Below are 8,565 nucleotides of genomic sequence, written 5' to 3' on the forward strand. Positions count from 1 at the left end.
GAAAATGAAAGTATCTCAGAAGAAACCATGTTGATCGCTCTTCAGAGAAAGCAATATTTATTTCATTGATTCTAATGAAAAGTGAAATGAATGAAAGTGTATAGTTTTCATCTTTGTTATACTTATTAAAATGATTCATGGGAAGTTTTGGAAAAAAGAAACTCTTTAGTGTATACCCTCAAAATGTTTTTAGACAGTCATAAGAATTCATGTACCAGAGTTAATTATTCTGATATATGTAAATATCAGTAGCCTAAAAACATATGGCAGCCCTAGAGCTGTGGAGAATTATTTTATGTATGAGATTAATTGTGGTCTTGTTTTCTCATTTTTTAAAACTCATGGCTGATGAATCAGACCAATGAATTTAATAAGAATAACACCATATCACAGGGAGGCATTTTATTGAAAAGTTATGTTTTTGATGAAATGTATAACATGTTGTTAATGAATCAGTCTGTCTTCACAAGAACACTACAATACATTTTAAAGAACCAAATGTTTAGCAAGACAACAGCTCTATCATCATTGTACAAAACAACCAATTTGACTTTTTTCTTCCCAAATATTATTTTTTCTTGATTATCTGAAAGCAATAATGGCAAATTTTGTTCTAGTGTCATAGAACTTCAATGCTGAAGTTCTCAACGTTGCTTTCTTTTTTCCCCAAAATTGCCCATTGTTTCCCAAAAAGAATCTCTCATACAATACTGTCAGAGAAATGCTGCAGTGAATTTGAAACCAATTCAGAAACTACAGATATGCTCTTATGTTATTTTTTAAGTGTATTAATTTTGACAGAGAGAGAGCACAAGAAAGGGAGAAACAGAAAGAGAGGGGGAGATAGAGAGAATCTAAAACAGGCTCAGCCCTGTCATTGCAGAGCCCGATGTGAGGCTCAAACTCACGAACCGTCAGATGATGACCTGAGGTCAAATCAAGAGTCAGATGCTCAACCAACTGAACCACCCAGGCATCCCAAGATATGCTCTCTTTTTAAAAAGAATATTTTATTTATGATCACTTTCTCTTCATAGTCTTTAATAGTGCTTGGCTATTTTCTAGAAGACAGGGAACCTTGAGTCAGTTCTACTCTATCAGCCATAAGTGAGAATTCCATATTAATTCCAGAAAAATCCAAAGGGAGTAAAGTTCTTCTAACAAAGTTAATTTTGCTAGAAGACATTGTTCTTTCACTCTTTAACATTCTCATCAATCTTTCTAGACAACAGTAGACACAATATTCTTTAGATGAAGTTTGAGTTTCTTCCCAAACACATTTTATTCCCTGATCTAAAGGGAAATAAAGGTTTACTTTTTCACTAATACCACATGTCTCAGGTAGTCATGGTTTCCCACGAGGTCACTAGAATAGCACAAAAGTGTAGCAGGTTGTATTGACTTGCTTCTCATTAAAGCTGTTAAATCCAATCATAATTTTCTTTTTCCCCCCAGAAGTTACGCATTCACTTTCTACCATGTACTGGTAATTCATCCTTGAATAAAATAGAAACCATTCTGGTTCTCATGTAACTTACATTCAAATAGAGGAGAGGAACAAAAAGAAGTATACAATAAATAAATATAGTTTCTCATTTTAATATATCTTTGATGAAAATGAGGTACTGAGGCAGATATACCTGAAGGTGAGATGGGGAAACCTAATTTAGATGAGGTGGGCAGAGAAGGCATCTCTAAATAAGTGACATGTCAGGCAGGGCCTGAATGTGAAAAGAGATTAATTCCAAAACAGGAAGAGAGAGAGGAAAAAAAAAATAAAATAAGGAAGAAAGGAAAGAAGGACGGAAGGTAGGAAGGAAGGAAAATGTGAGAAAACAATGTATCTGCAATGCAGTAAGCAAGGTAGAAAGTGACACCAGAGAAGTTGGAATGTTGGTCAGTAGCCAAGACATGATAGTCATGAGAAGGGTTTGCTGTCACTGCAAAAGTGTAAGTGTGGTTCATTTTCAAAATATCAAATGTCCAAGAGGGCAAAAAGTAACGAGTTCTTGGTGATGATTTACAAATTCTATGATAGCATTCTAAACTATTAGAATCCTTACCATCATAAGAGTAAAAACATATGGTATCTGTCTTTCTCTGTATGGCTTATTTCACTTAGCATCACACTCTCCAGTTCCATCCATGTTGCTACAAGAGAACAAACTGAGGGTTGATGGGGGGTGGGAGGGAGGGGAGGGTGGGTGATGGGTATTGAGGAGGGCACCTTTTGGGATGAGCACTGGGTGTTGTATGGAAACCAATTTGACAATAAATTTCATATATTGAAAAATAAATAAATAAATAAATAAATAAATAAATAAATAAAACATTGTTTCAACAATAAAAAAAATAAAATAAAATAAAATAAAATAAAATAAAATAAAATAAAATAAAATAAAATAAAATAAAATAAAATAAAACAAAACAAAAAAAGACTCCTTACCATTATAAAACACTGTCTGGCTTTGGTGCCATCCTTACCATCATCTTCTAGTAATGCAAAGATGCTAATAGTACAAGCACTGTAGAGTATCTATTTTTTCCAGTCAATGATAGTTTTATCCAAATAGGAATAAGGATGTTCTGAGGTGCAAGAGTTTGGGCACATACCATTCAACAGATTTACTTTGGGACACACACACGGTCTACCTCCAAGATCTACTTACCATTCTCCTAAGTGTGGTCCATAATAGCCATGGGCCATGGGTTTTAACAACTGTTATACCCCTGTAGTTAGAATGACTGTTTCCATAATTCTTCTCCTCCTCTGTTACAAACTCTGAGTCCATGGTCCAATCTCCCACACCATTTAGGGTAAACTATCAAATTTATTTTACACTTTATCCACATCTCACTTTTCTGAAGCAGGAATTATTAAATTAAATTGTTTCTAAGAACACTCAGAAGTAATTGTGTTAATCAGAAAGTTTTAAGTGGAATTCATTTCTGAGAAATACATTTAATTCTGGTGTGGGGCAAATCATGACAATTTCATAGACTTCTGCAAAATTTGGCATTTTATAAAATAAATGAGAAGTTTCAAGCTGTTTCTGAGAAAAATAAAACAACACCCAATAACTTCAAGGACTATAAAATCTTGCAATTAATAAAAGTTCAACCATCCAAGGTTTTTATTATTTTTATTCTATTACCACTATAAATAATTATAAAATATAATGTGCTTTGAAAGACCTTTGTATTCATTAATTATATTTACAGTTAATAATATTTCACTAACTTTTTGTTGTTGTTGTTAGGTCAGATTACAGCATAGTAAAAGGGTGAGTGAGGTAACTCAAACTTCTAATAATGGAGACATTTAGTTTTTGGAGACATTCTCTCCTTCAAGTAAATTGCTTAATTTATTCTGCAACATACTATAAACTTTTTCAAACTCTTTGATAGAGTGACTTCAGCCAAGCTGATTTTATTTCAGATATACAGTGAAACAAATATTCTTGAAATTACAATTAGTAATAAATTAAATAAAAACAGAGCAAATAGCATGCTGATCCCCAGCAAGCATGACTATCCTTTGCATACATTTTTTTTTTGTCCCACAGTCTACAGGTATGTCTGAGGAAGGTTCCAAATAAATTATGTCATGGATTCTTGTTATTCCAAAAACTGTAAGGAGGAATTATTTGTGTCAAGATGTATAACAAAACAAAATAAAATAAAACCGACTACATTAGATCCAAAGGTTGAAACTGGCAACACTCTCTTTGAATATGGGTCCCAACAGGAAGTCAAGGCATACTGCATGCTAGGCTTGAGTATAAGCAATTATCTTCTTGGCTAGAATCAGGATGGGCAGAGATCCAGGTATCATGGCTACATGACACTGAGAATAGAGTGACAGTTGGTGGTTGAACCAAGCAAAACTCTGATCTTTGATTCTTCATTCTGCCATGTACCAGGGGATGAGCTAAAAATTTAAGAAATTCCCTTTCATTTGTTAAAAGGAGTAGCCAAGTCTCTGTGGGTGGTTCTCAATCAGAAACTGGAAAACTCACTATTCACCAGAAATGCGCAACCATTCTAATTATTTTATAAGATGAAGTAACATAGACAATATCATTAGAACTTCTGCCCGGGGTGATCAAAAGAAAATGACAATTTGGGTCAAAGAATATAAATGCGAGTGTATTTGAGACAGAGATCTCAGTCAGTGACAAACTTCAAAAAGTTTCTCTTCTGGCAAGAAAGGTGCCTAGAAGCATATGTTTGTGTTTCTTCTGAAGTTGTCTTAGTTCTAAGCGGGTTGTAGTGCCCCTTTACCAGCTAAATACCCTAAAAATTCTTCTCTCTGAAAAGGATTTGCTGGTAGTATTTATACCTTACAGTAAAATAAAGTCATTGTATCTTTTCAGTCAAAGGAACACATGCTTGTATTGAAAATGTATTTAAGAATTTGTCTCCCAATTCTTACTGAAAGAAACCACAGAGAATGGAAACGAGGAAATGGAATATAAAAAGGAAATGAAAAGAAAAAAAGAATAGGGTGGGAGGGGAGGAGAAAGAGAATTCAGAGAAATAAAAACAAACAAAAAAATTAAGCATGAAGTAAGCAATGAGTGTGATGCTATTAACTTTCATATCCTAATGCCATTTAGCTTCCCAACCACAGTCAGCATCTCAGATGCATTCTGAGACATGATAAGAGATTTCCTTACCCTGAATTTCCTTGTAGCCATGGGACCCCCCCACCATCAACATCAGCAAAAGGTATTATGCTAAGTGAAATGAGTCAGTCAGAAAAAGACAAATACTATATGATGTCACTTATACACGGAATCTAAAAAACAAATTAAACCTGGATATAGATCCATAAATAAAGAGACAAACTGGTGGTTGCCAGAGGGGGGCAGTGGGAAATGGGTTAAGTAGTTGGAGAGGATTAAGAGGTACAAACTTCCAGTTGTAAAATGAAAAATCATGGAGATGAAAAGTACAGTACAAGGTATGTAGTCACAATTATTATAATAACATTGTATGATGACAGACTTGACTACACTTAACGTGGCAAGCATTTCATTATGTATAGAATTGTCAAATCCTGATGGTGTACACCTGAAACATCGTTAACTATGCTTCCATAAAAAATAAAAAAAAAATAAAAACAGATAAAATGAATTTTCATAACTCAATATAACTAAAATATCATTTCAGTATATATTCATATAAAATTAATGAGAAAAAAGGTATGGAATTAGAGGCACAGTTGATGATATTCAGGTAGCAAGGAAATCAACTCCTATTTTCTCTGCTTCCCAGTGCATTTTTGTGAATCAAGAGTCCAGTTCCTAAACAATAGATTTAGAGGAATATTTACCTAATCTGGTTTAATCACCAGAAAAATAGAAGGGAAAATCCTTTTTAGTTCAAGAGATCATTGGAATTAGTTGCTGGGTTGGATCTCATTCTGATAAATGAACCCATAATCCTCCAGTCCTGTGCCAAGCTTAGGCAGTATTGGGGGTAGAATAATGTGCAAATGGGATTGATCATTCAATCGGCACAAGCCATTATTAATTATAATAATGTATAGATTGTTCTTTATTTCAGTGCATAAAAACTGCAGTGTCATTAACAGGCAATTATACCAAAAAACAAAAACAAGAAAAGACACCACCACCATTTAGTTTTACTATTCTGCAGTCAGTAATTATGAATATAATTATAAAGGAAACATTAATTTGACCAAATATGTAAATATACTGATTAATATTAATTTGACCAAATATGTAAATATATTGAACATATATATATAAATTACATATTTAATATATTTATAATATTTAATACTACATTCTGTTGAAAATAACTGTTGAAAGCAGTTAATATTTTATTTTTAGAAATATAAATGAATATAATCTAGGCACTACATGCTTGATGGACATTTTGCACTACACAGAAATGTTTCTAGTATTTAATTCTTACAACAGCTCTATGAAGTCTGTGCAGACATTTTCCTCATTTTACAGATGAGGACACCAATGCACAGAAAGTTTAAATGATTTTCCTAGGCCTACACAGCTAGATATTGGATGAGTTGAAATTTAAGCTAATCTGCTTAGCTGGTTAGGAATAAAATGGTGTTTATATGGGCCTAATAAAATGTCAATAAAATGCAAAAAAGTTATAGTAAAAGAGGAAAACTCCATGTATCAAAGACATTTCTACTTAAGCATCACCCAAAATTGAAATGAATTTCTCCTTTCCCCTTTGGCTTCTGCTGAGTTTACTGCACTACTAAATAGGAACAACAACAAACTGATAAATGTGTGCAATACATTTCAAAGATCAGTGAAATAATACCTACTTCTTTTTTTTTTTCCAGGAATTTCTCAGGAATTTGATAGGCTTGATATCTTCACCTCTCACACAGGAAAAGAGGTGGCAGGAAAATGAGTATTTTGTTATTGTAAGCAAAAGTAGAAAGTGTCCTGGGCTTGAAATTAAAACATATGGCTTCCAATAGCCTTGTGTGCCTGATTTTAAAACTTCAGCCAGTACAAAAAAATAATAATAAAATAAAATAAAGTACATTTTTACTCTTCGGGTCTCAGAAGTGGGCATTTTCAGCAAGTTTACGCCAGATTTAGGGACTGATTGAAATAACATGTAAAACTTCTGGTAACAGAGCTTATGTTCAATAAATGCTCCTTAATGCTGATTTCTACCATAGGATTCTATTCACTAAGAAAGGACTGTTTAGGAGTAGAGAAAATTACCTCAAGGGTGAGAGATAATCTTCCAAGGAAGATCATTTCCCAAAAGCAGAATTTGTCAGAAAGAAAGAGATTTGTAACCCATTGCTTATAAGATAAAGTCAGTGTTTAATTTTTATTTTCTCTGAAAATTTGTGAAGTCTCCTATTTTTAATTTTTTAAAGAATTCCTTAGGTTGTAGGAACTGTATGGAAATCTATTTCTGTTACCAGATCATACAACTATACAACCCTATTTCGGTTACGAGATAATAGCACTTGAAACTCGACAATTATCACACTACTTAATTCTCACTATTAACTTGCAAGCTCATTATTATTATCCCAACTTCCATAGTTTAAAAAGCTGAGATTCAGAAAGAAAAATCACTTTTGCACATCAAATTCTATCTTCTTTCACTATACTATGTACGTGGAATTCTGAAGGCCATACCACAGAAACCTTTCTGGTTAATTTAGATGAAACATGATTTATTAGGAAAATTTTAGGAGTCTTCAAGGACTTCTAGAATGTTGGCAATCTAGGACAGTGACTGTAACACTATAAATGACACCTAAAAATCGGTCTGCCACCCCTGCGTAAAAGTAAGCCAGGAAAGCTTGTGTTTGGACATTTTCACTGCAGTAGTAGAGGGGAGACTCTGCTTCGCAGCCTAGTCTGTGGAAGTCTAGTTTGAGGACTGGTTGATGCCCATTCTGGGTCAGATGGTGCTGGAGCAGAACACAGAGGGTGTGAAGTGGACACCTTCCAAGATGATCGCCCAGCTGGGCAAGGAGATCAACAACCCAGAATCCGTGTATTACTGGGCCCAGAAGAACCACATCCCCATGTTGAGCCCAGTGCTTACAGATGGCTCTCTGGGCGACATGATCTACTTCCATTCCTACAAGAATCCAGGTCTGGTCCTGGACATCATTGAGGACCTGAGGCTCATCAACACACAGGCCATCTTTGCCAAGCACACCATCATGATCATCCTGGGCGTGAGTGTGGTCAAGCACCACATCACCAACGCCAACCTCATGTGGAATGGGCCAACTATGATGTCTACATTAACTCGGCCCAGGAATTTGATGGCTCCGATTCTGGTGCCAGGCCAGACGAAGCGGTTTCCTGGGGCAAGATCTGGGTGGACACACAGCCTGTCAAAGTCTATGCCATGACTCCCTGGTCTTCCCCCTGCTTGTGGCTGAAACCTTCGCCCAGAAGACAGATGCTTTCACGCCTGAGAAGAATGAGGACTGAATGGCTACAACACCAGCGAAGCCTCCCCTCCTCTATTTATTAGCGTGCACACCCAGTCCTCCCCTTGCTCCTTGGTCAGCAGCAGGTCTACGATAAATGGTCTCCGTGAGCCTGGAAAAAAAAAAAAAAAAAAGTCCTTCCTAGTCCTAAGTCTAAGAAGGAAGGTGAGATGCTGGCTGTCCAAAAAGGTTAAGACTCCCATATTTCCTGTTTAAAACTGAAGAGTATGTACTCCTAGGTCCATTCCAACTCTGACCTCCTGTTATTCCTCCCATCCAAGTACTAATCAGGCTTGACCCTGCTTAGCTTCTGAGATCAGACAAGATCGGGCATGTTCAGGGTGGTTAGATGACCACCTGTTATTCCTATTTAGCCTGAGGCTTAGTTTACTTACTCTTTGATACTCACCCTTGGATCTATAAAACTTTACTCTCCAGCAAGAAATTAGTATCCAGTGGTGAAAGTGACCTTTTAGGCCTTTTTTTAAAATTGAAATATAGCTGACACACAATGTTACATTAGTCTCAGGAGTATAACATAGTGATTCAACATCTCCATATGTTATGCTGTGCTCACCACATGT

General features: G+C 35.4%; 1 pseudogene; it reads left to right on the forward strand.

Annotated features, from left to right (window-relative positions):
* The first annotated feature begins 7,412 nt into the window (after positions 1–7,412).
* Positions 7,413–7,982, forward strand: LOC112857853 (deoxyhypusine synthase pseudogene; annotated as a pseudogene).
* Positions 7,983–8,565: the final 583 nt, after the last annotated feature.

The sequence above is a fragment of the Puma concolor genome, chromosome A2 (genome assembly GCF_028749965.1).
Source record: "Puma concolor isolate L17-30 chromosome A2, mPumCon1.1.hap2, whole genome shotgun sequence".
NCBI classification, from domain to species: domain Eukaryota; kingdom Metazoa; phylum Chordata; class Mammalia; order Carnivora; family Felidae; genus Puma; species Puma concolor.